We start from the raw sequence: 18258 nt of genomic DNA, 5'->3' as shown, positions 1-18258 counted from the left end.
ATGGCCGTCCTCTCTAAGGAATATGGTTTCGTGATTCTAACTGGTGCTGCCAGCTTCTTGACGGTGGCTCATCTAGCCATCAGTGTTTCCAAGGCCCGCAAGAAGTACAAAGTGGAGTATCCTACCATGTACAGCACCGACCCTGAAAACGGGCACATCTTCAACTGCTTTCAGCGAGCTCACCAGAACACCTTAGATGTGTACCCTCCCTTCTTATTTTTTCTAGCTGTCGGAGGTGTTTACCACCCACATGTAGTTTCTGGCTTGGGCTTGGCGTGGATTGTTGGATGAGTCCTTTATGCTTATGGCTATTACACAGGAGAACCCAGAAAGCAGCAGGGGGGAGCCCTGAGCTTCGTCACCCTCACTGGCCTGATGGGCACCACTGTGTGCTCTGCCTTCCAGCATCTTGGTTGGGTTAGAACTGGCTTGAGCGGTGGGTGCAAGAGCTGCCATTGAAGAATTATAGGGTTTTTTGAAACTCTCATTCATTTTGAGTGACTTTTATTTTCAGTTACATTTTTTTTCTTAAATAAAATCTTAGCTGATATGAGCCTCGTACCTTAAAAAAAAAAAAAGACCAACCTAGACAGCATATTAAAAAGCAGAGACATTGCCTTGCCAACAAAGGTCCATCTAGTCAAAGCTATGGTTTTTCCAGTATGGATGTGAGAGTTGGACTATAAAGGAAGCTGAGCACCAAAGAATTGATGCTTTTGGACCATGGTGTTGGAGAAAACTCTTGAGAGTCCCTTGGGCTGCCAGGAGATCCAACTAGTCCCTCCTAAAGGTAATCAGTCCTGAATATTCATTGGAAGGACTGATGTTGAAGCTGAAACTCCAATACTTTGGCCACCTGATGGGAAAAAAAACTATCTCATTTGAAAAGAGCCTGATGCCGGGAAAGATTGAAGGTGGAAGGAGAAGGGGATGACAGAGGATGAGATGGATGGATGACAGAGGATGAGATGGTTGGATGGCATCACTGATTTGATGGACATGAGTTTGAGTAAGCTCCAGGAGTTGATAATGGACAGGGAAGCCTGGTATGCTGCAGTTTGTGGGGTTGCTAAGAGTCAGACACAACTGAGCAACTGAACTGAACTGAAAGGAATGAATGGGCTTCCCTTTCATTGGTAAAGGAATGGCGTTTTCATTGGTAAATTGGTGGCTCAATGGTAAAGAATCCACCTGCCAATCCAGGAGACGCAGGTTTCATCCCTGGGTCAGAAAAATCCCCTGGAGAAGAAAATGGCAACCCATTCCAGTATTTTTGTCTGGGAAATCCTATGGACAGAGAAGTCCATGGAGTCAAAAAAGAATCAGAAAAGACTTAGCAACTAAACAACAACAGCAAAGGAGTGAATATTCTTCCTGAAGTTTCTAATTTATTATCAAGTTGAAAATTGAGCATTGGAGAGAATGTAACCCCATGTTTCAAAATTGTGAAGGTATTTGTTTCTCTACAGGTATCTTTTTCCTTTTATGTGGTTCATTTTAAATGTGACAGATGTGACTTTTTAAATTTTTTTTAAAATTTTAATATTTCTATTTATTTATGTACTTGACTGTGCTAGGTTCTTAGTTGTGGCATGTGGGATCTAGTTCCCAGATGAGGGCTGGAACCCAGACCCCTGCATTGGAAGTAGGGAGTGGCTAAGACTCCACCTGACCACCAGGGAAGTCCCAATGTGACTATTTAAAGGGGCAATTGATGAATTCTTTACAGGGGAGAAAGGCTGGAAGCATATCAGTACCCCCCCCACACACCCCCCGGATAATAAAACAGTGAATCTAAATGAGATTTTAATGTGAACCTTCTATAGGAATCACAGCACTTCCCATCACATTGTATCGTCTTCCTGTTCACTCCAGTGTCCTGTTCACCATTTTTTCCTGCAGCTGTTTATTGGGTGTTGACCCTAGAAAACCACCTACTCCCAGGACCCATTTGGTCTGCATCAAAATCTTTCTCTTCCCTGGGTGAGATGGCCTTATTTTTCTTTTGTTTGCTTTTGTCTACTTTTCCTTTTATATTTTCATTTCCTTCGGGAGTTTTAGTGCGATTATTTTTTCCTTTTTCATTCCCTTTGATACTTACTTGGTGTTTCCTACTTGTGGGCTGGCTACACTTAGTGAATTGAGATGCTCTGCACCTCTTTGAAAGACCTACTTTTATTTTTCCTGTCCACGTCATTTGTGCAAATCCTTAAAGTTAGAGAGTTAGTACTAATGACTGGTCAACTCTATTAATGCAGTCTCCCCTCTGCCAAAGTTTACTTTTCTGGTTCAAAGTCTTTTATTGCAAAGCTTGTTAAGAGCCTTTACTGCTTGAAGAAGGTGCCTTTTGGAACCGAAAGATTTCCTGTTTATGCACAGGGCAGGCCCCAGCTGAACTCATGACAGTGTGGGCAGCTCCTGAGATTTGCCAAAGAGCTCTGAGTGGGATTCAAGAGGAGCCATGACAGGGACTTAAAAGCTAGAGTCTGCGGAGCTGCCACATCTCTGCTAGAGAGTGTGAGAAAGCACCCAGCTAGAGTGGTGGACAGACTAGGTGCTGCAATAGAGAGGGTTGCCCCAGCCTCAGGGCTCCAGCAGGGCTGCCTTTGAGTCTGAAGCGGTCTTGGTTCTAGAAGAGGAAAAGTTACCCTCTTCAAAGTCTCCAGGCTGTGTAGATTAAAAACCAAGGACTGAGTTCCCATAATTATGGCTACACAACAGACTTCCTGGGGCTTTCCTGGTGGCTCAGATGGTAAAGAATCTGCCTGCAATGCAGGAGACCTGGTTTCGATCCCTGGGTCGGGAAGATTCCCTGGAGAACGGAAGGTGTGGCAACCCACTCCAGTAATCTTGCCTGGAAAATTCAAGGACAGAGGAGCCCGGCGGGCTATGGCCCATGGGGTCACAGATTTGGACATGACCGAGTGACTAACATACCAGACAGACTATTGTTTTGAGCTCCTTTTCATACGAATAATATTTATAGAAAATTCAGACCTCTGCAAATCCATTCAGGGTCCACGAGGGTCTGGAGGGGTCCTAACCTGCTTCTGCTTAGGGGTGACGCTTGTCCCAAATCACAGCAGGCCTGCAGGAACTCAAAGTTTTCTATACCATATCAAATGTTCCCTTTCTAAAGCTGTCTCTATGGAATAACTGCTCACAATGCCAGCAAACTCTTGTCTCCAAGCAGGGGATCTCTTCCCGGATTGGGGGGTGGGGTCCTGGAGGCTCAATTAACCACTGGAAGCTGCCTGATGAGGCAGAATCTCAGCAGGGAGGCCTGGAGAGGAGCCAGGACAAACCCAGCAGGCCTGGCCCCAGAGTGTCAAGTTTCTGGGTCAGGAGGAACCAGATGAGGCAGTCACCCACGTGGCCAGAGCAGCTAAACCAAGGAAAGAGTGTGCATTCTTCATCATGCCGGAGGAAAGAAAGTCATGAGTTCATGACCAGCCCCCTGAGGAGGTCTCACTCAAGTCTTCAGATGCACGTGACCCTGGAATGCCCACCCTCCACCAGGTTCTCCTAGAATGGCCCTGAATAAAGGTGGCGTTGTCTTGCTTTTTGGTTCCCTGTCTTCCTGGCTCCACACCAGCCAGCCCCTTCCTATCAGTGCAGTCATATTCCAGGCGGTAGGTGAGATATGGTGCTGTTCCAGTCTAGTCCTCTTAGGTTTGACACATGGGGTTAGTAGTGTTGTTATTATTGTTAAAGCCCACCACTAGTATTTTTACTGTCAACTGAAAAAATACATGCAACCTAAAAGTTGAGAGTCATTTTTTTACCAGTGGAAATATTTAGGACTTCAAGGCCCAGAGGCAGCATCTCAAGTAACCCTGAAAGAACTGCTCCAGGAAGGTGAGGTGGGGAGCCAGGTTATATAGAAGTTTTGCACAAAGGGAAGGTAGTCTGAATGTCAAAAGATTGTATATAGTAAATTAAAGAAAACCAGATATCTCAAGTTAAGGAATTTGGCATTTTTTCGCGTGTGGGAAGGTACGGGAGCCTGAGCTCACTAAAATCATTCCTTTGATATGCACCTCAGCTATCTGGGGTTCTCACATCCCTTGTTCTCTTATCTTGTGTTATCTTGTGTTCTCACATCCTGCGTGTCCTCGGGACTCACTGTAAGGAGTGGCTGCAGTCAGATGGCGGTTATTTGGCAGGTGCTCTTTCCTTCCTGAGTTTCTTCAGACCTCACCAGTTCACGTTGGAGGACTGAAGCCACTGATGACAGTGACATCCTTGCTTATTGCTATGGCAGGAAATATTCCAGTTCTCACTTCTAACCAGACTCCAACTATGCAATGATAGGAAGAGCAAAAGACTCCATAGAGTTATCATGTCTTCCTCTTGTTAAAAGCCATTTTCATCCTCATATGTTGACCTCACAATATTGCTTATCTCTTACCACAATATTTCTGCATAATGAATAACCACAAATCTCTGTGACACATAAGGATAACCAGTGTTTTGCTTGGCTGTCTGGGATGGTCAGTCAGCCAGCTCTGCAGGGGTGCCTCACACCTCTAAGAGTTGGCTGGCTTTGGCTGGGTGGCTGAGGTGACTCAGTCCAGCAGACTGGCCCAGGCATGTTCTCATGGCCTGGGGGAGGAGCACAAGGGAAGGAGTGAAATCATGCAAGCCACTCTAACTTCTGTTTATGAGGTGTTGCTATCATCCTGCCAGCAAAATCAGTCCCCCACTCAAGCCCAGATTCAAGGAATAGGGAAACACATTGCCTCTTTAGGGAGACGGGCCGCAAAGTAACATGGCAAAGGGTGCTGGATGTAGGGAGGGTTTCAAATCCCACCACCACCCTGGTCTCAACTATGATTCACTCCATAGAGAAGAAAAACTCCCACAATAGCAACCCAACATGGTGCTGAGTTACAGTCCACAAGATCAAATCTTTGACCCCATGAATGATCTGGATAAACATCACTTTCTTAGCATGTTAATAAGACATAGTTACTATAAAGTTGGTTTTTTTCCTTGTTTGTTTTGGCTTTTTAGATGAGGGTTGGGAGATACTTCTCCATGGATCCGTCTCATTTCTTCATGTGTCTTGTGAGCAGGGCCACTAACTGCCATTTATTCCTAGTTGTATTTCCAAGTATGTTTCTATAGCACAGAGCCTTGGAAGACAGAAGAGGGGGACAGAGGGGAGGTGTTTTCCTCTAGAGCAAAAGCCAGGCAGATCTCTTTATTGCCTATGATAAAATATTCAAGCTCCCCTAGCCCAGGATCTCTCAGTTATCACACAAACCACAGTATTTACAGCATTCTCCTGTTTCCCTCAGCATTGCCCCTGTGGGATTTAGGGGTGGGGGTCTCGAGGTACCACTGTGGATGTGAAGCTCATGCTGCTTGCAGTGCTATGACCCAATAAAATTCTTTGTCCCTGACTCAGGATTTTTCTGCCAGCATCTAGGAAACTATGGCAAGTTACCTTGTGAGTTTGTAATTAGGGCAACACTCAGACACCTCATGATCCTTAACGAGTCAAGTAGCATCCTAACAGGCTGTTCATGTCCCTTGCCCCTAGGAACACCATGATCTACCAACCATGGCTATGGAGCCCTCTCTACTGGCCAGAGCACCCTGACTACTGCCTTGGTCTTGATGCCCACGATGCCTCCTTTGCTCTGACGGTCATCTGCCACCATCCCATCTGTCATGTCAGGATTTTGTCATTTCCACTGACACGAGGGAGCTCATTTCTATGAAGGCATCTCCTCCTATCGAGCCTGGTCCCTCCCAAGGACACCCCCCACCAAACTTCCCTAGGATGTCAGTGCTTCCCTCATCTGTACCCTTTATTGCTTAGTGAAGGGAACATTCCCTCAGCCTTCCTGAGGAATAGAATACACTGGTGGTTCCTATGGTCTTACACAATAAATCGATTCTAACATTCCCACCAATCTGAACTTTCTGACCTCTTCATCAGCACAATGCCAAGGAAATTCAAACATTTCTGCCTCATTTCCTGTGGCCATTTTTGGATCCAAACTTCAAGGAGCTATCCCAGCCCTATATTAGTACCAGTCCTGGTTATCCTTTCCCAGGTGTTCCCATGGGACAGGGCTCCTACATCCATAAATTCCCCCCTCCAGCCTCACATTCTGCTCTTGCTACCAATTCTACCTCCTCCCTCCACCCCCGTCTGATCCCTTTAAGATCAACCCCTCATGTGATCCTTGGTTCCTACTGCTTGCTAATAACTGGGTCCTGCAATGTCTTTGGTGTGTAAGATTTTTACTCCTGGAGAAGGAGCTGTGTGTCTCAACTCAAACTATGCTGGGACCTCATGTTTGTTATTGTTTGGAGACAATGAAAGGAGGAGGGTAACCTTGAGGCACTCAGACACCACGTGCATGTCCGTGCTCCTCTGCAGGGGGCGGGCTTCAGAGGAGTGTAGGTCTCAGACCCCTGCTTCTCAGGCCCATCCATCCAAATCTCCCCAAACCAAGTCTCAGCGTCTTACCTTTGTTTTCACCCTCACATGACAGAAGAGATTTATTGAAGCCGTGAATTAATTTCCTTTGCAGGTCTGCTCCTCTTATAACTATTCTGGGGCCAGTTTTGAGCACACTCTACCCAGCAACTTCTGGAGATCTTCCGGTTTTTATATCATACTTTTAGTTGATAGTTGGCTAATCTGAATCACTTGTTTGTTTGTTTTTGAGGCTCCAGGAAGTTAAAATCAGGCCAGACCCCTAATCTTTCCATTTCCATTACCCTGATTCCAGTCGAGTGTTATAACTGCCATAGAACCCTCTGTTTGACTTTTTACTTAGACCTATACAGGCAAGTCTTAGTGACCACGATGTGACAAAGTGTGAGGGGTTATCCCCGACACACTCCAAAATCCCATCTAGAGAGCCTGCTTTTTAGGACCACTGCTCCCAACTCTCTTAGCCATAGCTCTCCTGAAAGCAGAGTCTAAGCCAGTGTCAGCTGGCTTTCTTGGGAGTGATCCCAAGGAGTAGGAGTGAGGAACCAGGGGAATAAAACTAGGAAGGAGAGAAAGCCAATAAAAGAATACGATGTATAACAGTGTTCACCTCATCCCATTCCTACTAAATAGTGTATGACATTCAATTGTTATGTCTTTAATATTTTGAGAAGAATATCCTTTTGGGTAATTTGAATATTTTTGATGAAGTTTCCATTTTTTGTCTTATTTTAAAATTGCTATTCTGCTTGAGATGTTTTTTCTTTCTATTTTTTGTTCACTTACTTTGAAGATCCAGAGTTGGTTTTTAAAAAATAGTTTCAACCATTTTCATAGTCACACTTATACATTACTAGTCACACCTATGCATTACTAGTCACACTTATACATTACTAGTAGGATTACTAGTCACACTTATACATTACTAGTAGGATTACTAGTCACACTTATACATTACTAGTAGGATAAACACTGATACAACATTCTTAGAGAGCCTTTTGCAGTACACACTGCAAAATACACATTACGAATTTAAGATGTTTCCATCTATTGAAATCTCTGTAAGACAAGCTGGACTTGGGGTCCTGGAACAGGGTAGGTTTAAGCAAGCCTGGCTTATGGGTCTAGGTAATGTAGGATTGACTTTTCATGGTTGTGTGTGCACTCAGTCGCTTTTCATGGCCAATTTCCTCCAATTTTGTTGTTGTTGTTGTTAGTGATGTTTCAGGGCGTTGGAAATTTTAAGCTTTTATCTGTTCAAACCTGTTGATTTTAGAAAATCATTCTCCACCAGAAGTTAGGAAATGTCAACCACTTTTTTTTTCTTCTAGTCTTTTTCTTCCCCCAAAGTTTTGATATTGTAAAACCATATAACTTCCTGCACATGTATAAAACCAGTTACTTAAAACCTGGAATAATACCACATGCTACAGAGGTTGTGGAAAGACTGGACCTCTCATGGGCTACTGGTGGGAATGTAAAATGGTATAGGACCTCTGGAAAACAGGTTGTTCATTTCTTATATAACTAAACATACAACCTGGCAATTGCACTCTTGGGCTTTATTCCAGAGAAATAAAAAATTATATTTACACAAAAACCTATATGCAAGTGTTCACAACAACTTTATTCATAATAATGAAATACTGAAAGCAGCCCAAGTGTCATTCAATTCGTGAGTAGGTGAACAAACTGAGGTATATCCACACAACAGAATAAATACTACTCAGCCATAGAAAGCAATAAACTACTCATGCCTGCAACCAGATGGTCCTCAAAGGCATCATTCTCAGGGGAAGGGACAATCCCAGGAGGTTGCCTGTGTAATCCTAACTCTGTATAACATTTCTGAAATGACAACACTCTAAGACGGGGAACAGATTAGTACGTGTCAGGAGACAGGGATGGTGGGAGGCAGGAGCAAAGGGTCTTGAGAAGCCTGGATGAGTAGAATGGTTGTGGATGAGTGAGAACATAAAGAGTTAACGTGAAGGAGTTATTTTGTGATGGTACAGCAATTCTGTGCCTTGTCTGTGGTGGTGCTTACATAATTCTATTCATGGGATAATAATGCATAGAAACACACACACAAACGCAAGTTAAAAAAAATGGTAGAAACTAAGGATGGCCCGTAGTCTGGTTTCAGTTCAGTTCAGTCGCTCAGTCATGTTCGACTCTTTGCGACCCCATGAATCGCACCACGCCAGGCCTCCCTGTCCATCGCCAACTCCTGCAGTCTACCCAAACCCATGTCCATCGAGTCGGTGATGCCATCCAACCATCTCATCCTCTGTCGTCCCCTTCTCCTCCTGCCCCCAATCCCTCCCAGCATCAGGGTCTTTTCCAATGAGTCAGTTCTTCACATGAGGTGGCCAAAATATTGGAGTTTCAGCTTCAGCATCAGTCCTTCCAGTGAACACCCAGGACTGATCTCCATTAGGATGGACTGGTTGGATCTCCTTGCAGTCCAAGGGACTCTCAAGAGTCTTCTCCAACACCACAGTTTAAAAGCATCAAATCTTCAGTGCTCAGCTTTCTTCACCGTCCAACTCTCACATTTATACACAACTACTGGAAAAACCATAGCCTTGATTAGACGGATCTTTGTTGCCAAAATAATGTCTCTGCTTTTAAATATGCTATCTATATAACTTTCCTTTAAAGGAGTAAGCGTCTTTTAATTTCATGGCTGCAGTCAACATCTGCAGTGATTTTGGAGCCCCCCAAAAATAAAGTCTGACACTGTTTCCACTATTTCCCTATCTATTTCCATGAAGTGATGGGACCAGATGCCATGATCTTAGTTTTCTGAATGTTGAGCTTTAAGCCAACTTTTTCACTCTCCTCCTTCACTTTCATCAAGAGGCTTTTTAGTTCCTCCTCACTTTCTGCCATAAGGGTGGTGTCATCTGCTTATCTGAAGTTATTGATATTTCTCCCAGCAATCTTGATTCCAGCTTGTGCTTCTTCCAGCCCAGCATTTCTCATGATGCATATAAGTTAAATAAGCAGGGTGACAATATACAGCCTTGATGTACTCCTTTTCCTGTTTGGAACCAGTCTGTTGTTCCATGTCCAGTTCTAACTGTTGCTTCCTGACCTGCATACAGGTTTCTCAAGAGACAGGTCAGATGGTCTGGTATTCCCATCTTTTTTTGAGAATTTTCCACAGTTTATTGTGATCCACACAGTCAAAGGCTTTGGCATAGTCAATAAAGCAGAAATAGATGTTTTTCTGGAACTCTCTTGCTTTTTTGATGGTCCAACAGATGTTGGCAATTTGATCTCTGGTTCCTCTGCCTTTTCTAAACCAGCTTGAACATCTGGAAGGTCACAGTTCATGTATTGCTGAAGCCTGACTTGGAGAATTTTGAGCATTATTACTTTACTACTTTACTACTTTACTAGCGTGTGAGATGAGTGCAATTGTGCAGTAGTTTGAGCATTCTTTGGGATTGCCTTTCTTTGGGATTGAAATGAAAGCGGACCTTTTCCAGTCTTGTGGCCACTGCTGAGTTTTCCAAATTTGCTGGCATTTTGAGTGCAGCACTTTCACAGCATCATCTTTCAGGATTTGAAATAGCTCAACTGGAATTCCATCACATCCACTAGCTTTGTTCGTAGTGATGCTTCCTAAGGCTCACTTGACTTCACATTCCAGGATGTCTGGTTCTAGGTGAGTGATCACACCATTGTGATTATCTGAGTCGTGAAGATCTTTTTTGTACAGTTCTTCTGTGTATTCTTGCCACCTCTTCTTAATATCTTCTGCTTCTGTTAGGTCCATACCATTTCTGTCCTTTATTGTGCCCATCTTTGCATGAAATGTTCCCTTGGTATCTTTAATTTTCTTGAAGAGATCTCTAGTCTTTCCTATTCTGTTGTTTTCCTCTATTTCTTTGCACTGATCTCTGAGGAAGGCTTTATCTCTCCTTGCTATTCTTTGGAACTCTGCATTCAGATGGGAATATCTTTCCTTTTCTCCTTTGATTTTGGCTTCTCTTCTTTTCACAGCTATTTGTAAGGCCTCCTCAGACAGCCATTTTACCTTTTTGTGTTTCTTTCCATGGGGATGGTCTTAATCCCTGTCACATGTCATGAACCTCCATCCATAGTTCATCAGGCACTCTGTCTATCAGATCTAGTCCCTTAAATTTATTTCTCACTTCCACTGTATAATCATAAGGGGTTTGATTTAGGTCATACCTGAATGGCCTAGTGGTTTTCCCTACTTTCTTCAATTTAAGTCTGAATTTTGCAATAAGGAATTCATGATCTGAGCCACAGTCAGCGCCTGGTCTTGTTTTTGCTGACTGTATAGAGCTTCTCCATCTTTGGATGCAAAGAATATAATCAATCTGATTTTGGTGTTGACCACCTGGTGATGTCCATGTATAGAGTCTTCTCTTGTGTTGTTGGAAGAGGGTGTTTGCTATGACCAGTGCGTTCTCTTGGCAAAACTCTATCAGCCTTTGCCCTGCTTTATTCTGTACTCCAGGGCCAAGTTTGTCTGTTACTCCAGGTGTTTCCTGACTTTCTAGTTTTGCATTCCAGTCCCCTATAATGAAAAGGACATCTTTTTTGGGTGTTAGTTCTAGAAGGTCTTGTAGGTCTTCATAGAACCGTTCAACTTCAGCTTCTTCAGTGTTACTGGTTGGGGTTAGGCTATTCATTATCAGTTTCCTGGTCTTATAGTACAGCTATGGATGATGTCATAGGGAGAATCATTGGGAGAAGCTGGGTGAAAAGCTTCTACTCAGGACTCTACTAATTTCACAGCCTCCCATGAGTCTATAGTATTTTTCAAAATAAAAGTTTGAAAAAGTAACACTTTAGTTAATCTGAAATTTATTTTATAAATGGTATGAGGTGAGAATCTGAATTGATTTATATCCACCCAAGATCTCACTAGTCTATCTTGACAAATACTTCCCTGCCCCAGTAATTCATGGAACGTCTTACAATTTTCACTAAACTCTTAAAAATACTGGAACCTCTTGGTAAGTTACCAAATCTCTGAATCTGTGTGTTCCTCATCCAAAGTCATACTGATTTAACTGTTATGATTGTGTTTCAATAGGTGATAACATTCTTGATTCTTTCTAAGATGGTTTCTGAGTACTTGCTATGATCCAGATATAGGACTAAGATCTTCACTTGGATTATAGCACTTAATCCTCCTGATACTCATATGAAGTAGGTTTTATGAAGTTTTTTGAGAGGTTCAGGGAAATTTGGCCCTTACTCAGAATCACAAGCTAGTAAGTGGCAGAGCTAGGATTCAAACCCAGGCCTGTAGGATTCCAAAGACTATTCTTTTAACTATTGTAACATACTGTCTCTTCTTTAAAAAAAAAAAAATTATTTCACTTGTTTATTCTTCTAGTTCAACTAACAAAATCATACAGTCATGTTCTGAATAGAAAGAAACGGATATTTTGTTTGTATGTTCTCAAACGTCTTAATTATGAGAAGAGTTAACTATCTTAACGTTTACTCTTTCAGTGCATGGTCATGACATTCAAATCTTATGTCATTCAAAACAGCGTGATTTCAAAATTAAATATTTTTGAATAGGTAATTCATGTTCATGGTACAAACGTCAAAGGTACAAAAGGGCATACAGTGAGAGATAAGTCTTCATTCCCACCCCAACCCACTGTTACCAATCTCTTGTTTGCCCTTCTAAAAATAAATTATGGAATTATAAGTGTATATGTGAATATAGTTTATACATACACACAGAATGCTTTGCACCTTGATTATTTTTCATTTAAAAATCTTAGACATTCTTCCATACTGGTATATCAGGAGTTCCCTTATTCTTTCAATGCCTACATTGTTTTCCATTGACTGAGTACAATAAAATTTATTTAAAAAAAAAGAAAAAAAATTTATTTCACCTGCCCCTCCTTGATAGACAGTAAGGCTCTCAGTTTTTTTCCTATTATAAATAATGCTATAAATAACATCCTTGAACATAGTTTATTCCACATATGTGCAAGAATAGCTGTGTATTAAGGCCCGAAGAGTGAAATTCGTGGTTCAGTTACATGCAATTTGAATAGTGCTTTCCAATGGACTTTTAGAAACTTGAACAAATCTACATTACCACCAACAATAAGAGAGTGCCTGCTTTTCCAGAGCCCTTATCAATTTTTTTATCTTTGCCAATCTAAGTGAAAATAATATTTTATTATAGTTTTAGTTTGCCTTTCTTATAATACAAATACGAGTGAGCCTGAGCTGTCAGTCATTTTATTACTGATTTGTAAGAGCTTTTATATATTAGAGGATTTTACCCTGTGCTTGTAATTTTAATTGCATTTTCCCCTGTATTTTGTTTTTGCTTTAATTTTTTAAACTTTGCTTATGTAGAGGATTCACCAAGCAGAAATTGTTTCTTCTCACGTAGTCAAACCTGCCAATCTTGTTTTTTATGGTTTCAAAGCCTTGTGTCATATTTAGGCCTTCTGTGCTCCTATATTATAAAACTAAAAGCCATCTGTATTTCTTCTAGTAATTGTATGGTTCTTTTAAGCCTTTCGTTTTATCTAGAATTTATTTTGTCTTTGTTTGGGTGACTACCCAGTTATTTCAACATCTTTTTTAAAGTGAGCCAGTTTTCTTTCCTGATTTGAAATGCCAACTGAGTCCCTTACACTAAATCTCTGTTTGTATTTGAGTCCATTTGTGGACTTTTAAGACTCTTTTATTGAACTTTATGACTATTCATATGTCAGTACCACACAGTTTTGCTTATTATATTTTGATAACATGTTTTATTATCAGATAAAGCTTATGTCTTCACCACTTTGCTTTTTCAAAATAGTGAGCTTATTTATTTTTAATTTTACTGTGATGCTGGACCCAGGCCTCAGGGCTCCAGCCAGCTTATATATTCTTTCCAGGCCCAGTCCCGAGTCAGGATCTCTATGCTATTGTTCTTGTGCACATTTAGAAGATTGTTTAGCAAAAATGTGAGCCTCCTTTACCCATTCCCCTCAGACAGAGGCTTCCCTAAAGGCCCCTACCAAGTTCTGGAGGGATTCACCTCCCAGGGTCAAACACAGCACTTGAAGTTCTTCTCTGGTTGAAGTTCTCAGAATGAGTTCTGAGGTTTGATGTTTTTCTCCAACTAATGTCAAATAGCAGGCCTGTAATTTTCTCAAATTTAAGAGCATTTTCCCCTGGCTTCCTGGCTGGCTCAGACTTGCAAAAATATTCTCAATTTCAACCTCACTTCCCCTCACATTATGCAAGACAGTGTGTGGCAAAGACTTAGAATATAAAATGTTTCTGACATTTTCACTCTGAGACTTGCCAATTTTTCATTTGATTCTTTTTCCTTTTTGTAAAGACAAATTAGAAAGCAATCACCTCATAACCTTTGGCTTTGTTATTTCTTTCTCCTTGGTGCTACTCAGTTCTATTTCCTTGTCTATCACTCTTCTCTATTGATTTTGGATGGTTTGGTGTTTGCCTTTGGGCTTTGCAAAGAGAGTCATTGGTTTTGAGTAGATCTACAAACGTTGGGAGCTTTTGGTGACACAGCCAATCTTAGTGTTGCTACTAAAGGCATTAGACATTGCCTTGCAAGTGAGATTTTTGTGTTAGTACATGATTATGGAAATAAAGGCTGCCGACAGGTTTTGGCAAACACCTCAAGAGTTACCATCTGTCCATTCATGACAACAAGAACCAGGAGGACCCTGTTGAATGTCCTACTGAACCACTGATGGCAAATGTGTCTTCAATTTCATCTCTAAAAGAATAGGACACACTATGAAGGAGAGAGGATTTTGGATGGGGAAGCAGGAGAATATAACCTCAATGCACTCTAGCTAGTTGGAATTCCTCACCAGACTCTGGAGAAAAAGGCTAATGAATAACTCACAAGTAGGAGGTTGTATCATGCCCTTCTAGATGGTTCCTAAATGATAAGGGCTAAGAATAATCTAAATGATGAAGATGACCTTTCTTTTACAGCTTCTCAGGTGGCTCAGTGGTGAAGAATCCACCTGCCAATGCAGGAGATGTGGGTTTGATCCCTGGGTCAGGAAGCTCTCCTGGAGAAAGGAATGGCAACCCACTCCAGTATTCTTGCCTGGGAAATTGCATGGACAGAAGAACCTGGTGGGCTACAGTCCATGGGATCACAAAGGAGTTGGACACAACTTAGTGACTAAACAACAATGACACTTTTCTTTTGCTTTTCTTCATCACAAATCATCCCCCAGATTTTTACCCAGTCTCTTGCATACAACACACGAGAAATTAATGGCCAAAAGGCAAGCAGTGGAAAAGAGTAAAGGAAAAAATTTAAGTCATCCTCAGACTGGAGGACTAGATATTAAACAGTTGAAAGTTGCCTCTAAATATACAGCAAGGACGATGGTGAGGGATGAGCTCAGCCAGCTCGCCAGTGCCAGAGATGGTGCTGTAAGGGTGACCAGAAGGAAGCCTTGGCCCAGGAGCTGATGTGCTTGATGCTGGCATATGTGGATCCTGCCTGGCTGACCTGCCCAGCCAAGTGTTCTGTCCCCATCAGGGGCTCTGCCTCTGGAGAGGTAAAGAGCTGTGTGCCTCATATAAAGTGCTTAGGGATTCGTGGGCTACTGTATGATGAAGCTCCAAGGTAAAAGGAGTTATTTCAAAATAAGAAATGCACCTGCCCTGTGATTCAGCAATTCCTGGCTGAAAACCTGTGGGGACATTAATCTGAAAACACAGATTTTTTTCATTAATTTGAAAAAGTGGATTTTTCAGTTGCTTGGGCTGTTGTGCAAAATTTGTCCCCCTGAAATCATCAGTAAATGCTATGGTTCTCATGCAAAAGATCATTTTAATGGCGACTGAAGAAAGAGCTCACAGATGTGGTGATGGTAAAGAAATGGGTGGCTGCATAGTTAGAGCTGGGATGATGGATCGCTGGTTTGTGAACTGATTCACCTGCCAGTCAAGCAGGACTTGTCCAGGACAAACCTTTGAAGGGAGAATGAAGAAATGGCTCATTAACACTCACCAGTTTCATCCCAGGCTGAGTCATCCTTGGTTCTTTCATGCCTTGGATCTTCCTGGATATTCATGGAAGCAGGGGTCCTGTGTCTATCTAGAATTCAGAAGTCTTTTTGAGGTCATCTTATTCCTGATTTTCATGTGATGGGTCATCTTCGCATTGGAGAACCACTCTATGTCGAGTCAACTTTCTAGTCACACCTGTCCATTCCTCTACCAGCCCAGCCCTGACTCCTCACATGCCACTCCTTACAGTAGTATGTGGGGTGGGGGTGGGCCAGGGTGGGGAGCAGAATAGGCATCCTTTCTCCCCTGGTTGAGCACATCTGCAGGTGGCCAAGGAGAGACCCTGCTTACACCACACCTCAGTTTTCCTTACCCAGCTCGTCCTCGCTCTTGATGAAATGACTCACTCACGTTTACTCTTGGTGGAGTAACTGGAATTTCATAACCTCCTAGCCTTCATTCCAACCTGTTATCTTCCACAATGTTGCCTCACCCAATATTTGGAATAAAAAAACACAGGCAATGTGACAGCTTGGATATGAATTCAGTTCAGGGGAAAAAACCAGTCATCTTTAATCTGATAAAAGATATCTAACAGAATACTACTGAGAATGGGGCAAGACATAATGGAATATTACCCAGCAATGAAAATAAATGAATTACAGCTATGCAATAAAATAGGTGAGTCATAGAAACAATGTTGAGTAAATAAAATTCCTAGAACCTACATGTATAATAATATAGCAAATTTATAAAAATAAAATCTAGCTAAAATGAGCTAGATAGATATTTTACTCATTGTTGTTATTCAGTTGCTAAATCATGTCTGACCCTTTGTAACCCCATGAACTGCAGCACACCAGTCTTCCCTGTCCTTCACTGTCTCCCAGATTTTGCTCAAACTCATCTCCATTGAGTCGGTGATGCCATCCAAGCATCTCAGCCTTCTCCTCCTGCCTTCAGTCTTTCCCAGCATCAAGGTCTTTTACAATGAGTTGGCTCTTCACATCAGATGGCCAGCTTCAGCATCAGTCAGGGTTGATTTCCTTTAAGACTGACTGGTTTGATCTCCTTGCTGTCCAAGGGACTTTCCAGAGTCTTCTCCAGCACCACAGTTCAAAAGCATCAGTTCTTTGGTGCTCAGCCTAGTACATATGTGTAAAATGTTATGTGTGTGTATTCATTTCCTCTGGCTGTTGTAACAATGACCACAAACTCGATGGCTTACAATAACAGATTGTCATTTTCTCATAGTCCTGGAGGCCAGAAGTCTGAAATCAGTCTCTCTGGTCTAAAATCAAGGTGTCAGCAGGGCTGTGCTTCCTCTGATGGCCCTAGGGAAGATATGGTCCCTTGCTTCCCCAGCTTCTTGTGGCTGCCAGCATCCCTTAGCCACATCACTCCAGTGTCTGCCTCCAAGGTCACACTGCTTTCTCCTCTCCTCCAGTCAAAGCTCTCTCTGCCTTCATTCTATCAGGACACTTGTGATTGTATCCAGGGCCAACCTGGATAATCCCAGCTGATCTCCCCATCTCAAGATCCTTAATTTAACCACATTGGGAAAGTCTTTACCATATAAGATAGCAATCACAAGATTAGGATATCTTGGGGGTTCATTATTTAGCCTACAAATATGGTGTTCATTGGAAGGACTGATGCTGAAGCTAAAACTCCAGTACTTTGGCCACCTCATGCGAAGAGTTGACTCATTGGAAAAGACCCTGATTCTGGGAGGGATTGGGGGCAGGAGGAGAAGGGGACGACAGAGGATGAGATGGCTGGATGGCATCACCGACTCGATGGGCATGAATTTGAGTAAACTCCGGGAGTTGGTGATGGACAGGGAGGCCTGGCGTGCTGCAGTTCATGGGGTCGCAAAGAGTCAGACACGACTGAGCTACTGAACTGAACTGAACTGATTATATATATATAATATATACATATTATATATTACATATGTGTGTATAGTTTCTTCCTAGAGTGATAAATATTAATACTAACTTCAGGAAAGTGGTGCTGAGACAGGATTGTCCAGTCTGGTAAGAGGTGATTCTGTCCAACTCTTCCTAGCTCCACACTCAGTTACTTCAGCTTGGCATCTCGAAATCAGTCATGTGGGAGTATTTACATCCCAGAAATGAACAAATACTGTAAATTAGAGCATTTCCCCCAAAGAACTGGTATATATTGTCAGGAGTATGATTACTCTCTTGGTGGGGAAGGCGAAGGAATGAAGTTGGATACAGTAATGCTCTAGTTTTTAAATTGGATCGTGTGCTAACAGATGTTTGCCCTGTTGTTATGTTTTGAACACATATCTGTGTGTGTGTGTGTGTGTGTGTGTGTACACACACCTATGTAGAATATTGAATTTATTTAAGGAGGAAAACATGGAAGGTAGTAAGAAGTTTCTGATCTTTCAAAAAAGAAAGAAACCTATACCAATTACTGGCAAGGAGGTGAAGATACTGGATTTTAGTGATTCCCATTACTAGTGGGAGTGTAAAATAGTACAGCCACTCTGGAAAATAGTATGGCAATTTCATAGAAAACTAAATACTCTCTTATTATACAACCCAGCAGTGGTGGCCCTGGACTTATCCCAGAGAAATGAAACTTTGTGTCCACATAAATTCTGGACACAATGATCATAGTAGCTTCATTGGAAATAGCTAAAATTGCCATTTCATACTCCAAAAAATTAGTAACAATCAAATGCCCTTCAATAGGTTACTGGTTAAACATACTATTGTGTTTAATTATTGATAAATACAAAG

At 42.0% G+C, this 18258-nt stretch overlaps 1 pseudogene; it reads left to right on the top strand.

Annotated features, from left to right (window-relative positions):
* LOC110147309 (glutathione S-transferase 3, mitochondrial pseudogene) lies at positions 1-578 on the top strand (annotated as a pseudogene).
* The last annotated feature ends 17680 nt before the right edge of the window (positions 579-18258 follow it).

This window comes from Odocoileus virginianus, chromosome 6 (genome assembly GCF_023699985.2).
Source record: "Odocoileus virginianus isolate 20LAN1187 ecotype Illinois chromosome 6, Ovbor_1.2, whole genome shotgun sequence".
NCBI lineage: Eukaryota > Metazoa > Chordata > Mammalia > Artiodactyla > Cervidae > Odocoileus > Odocoileus virginianus.
The sequence above is the reverse complement of the archived record's forward strand: the minus strand, read 5'-3'. Positions and strand labels throughout refer to the sequence as shown.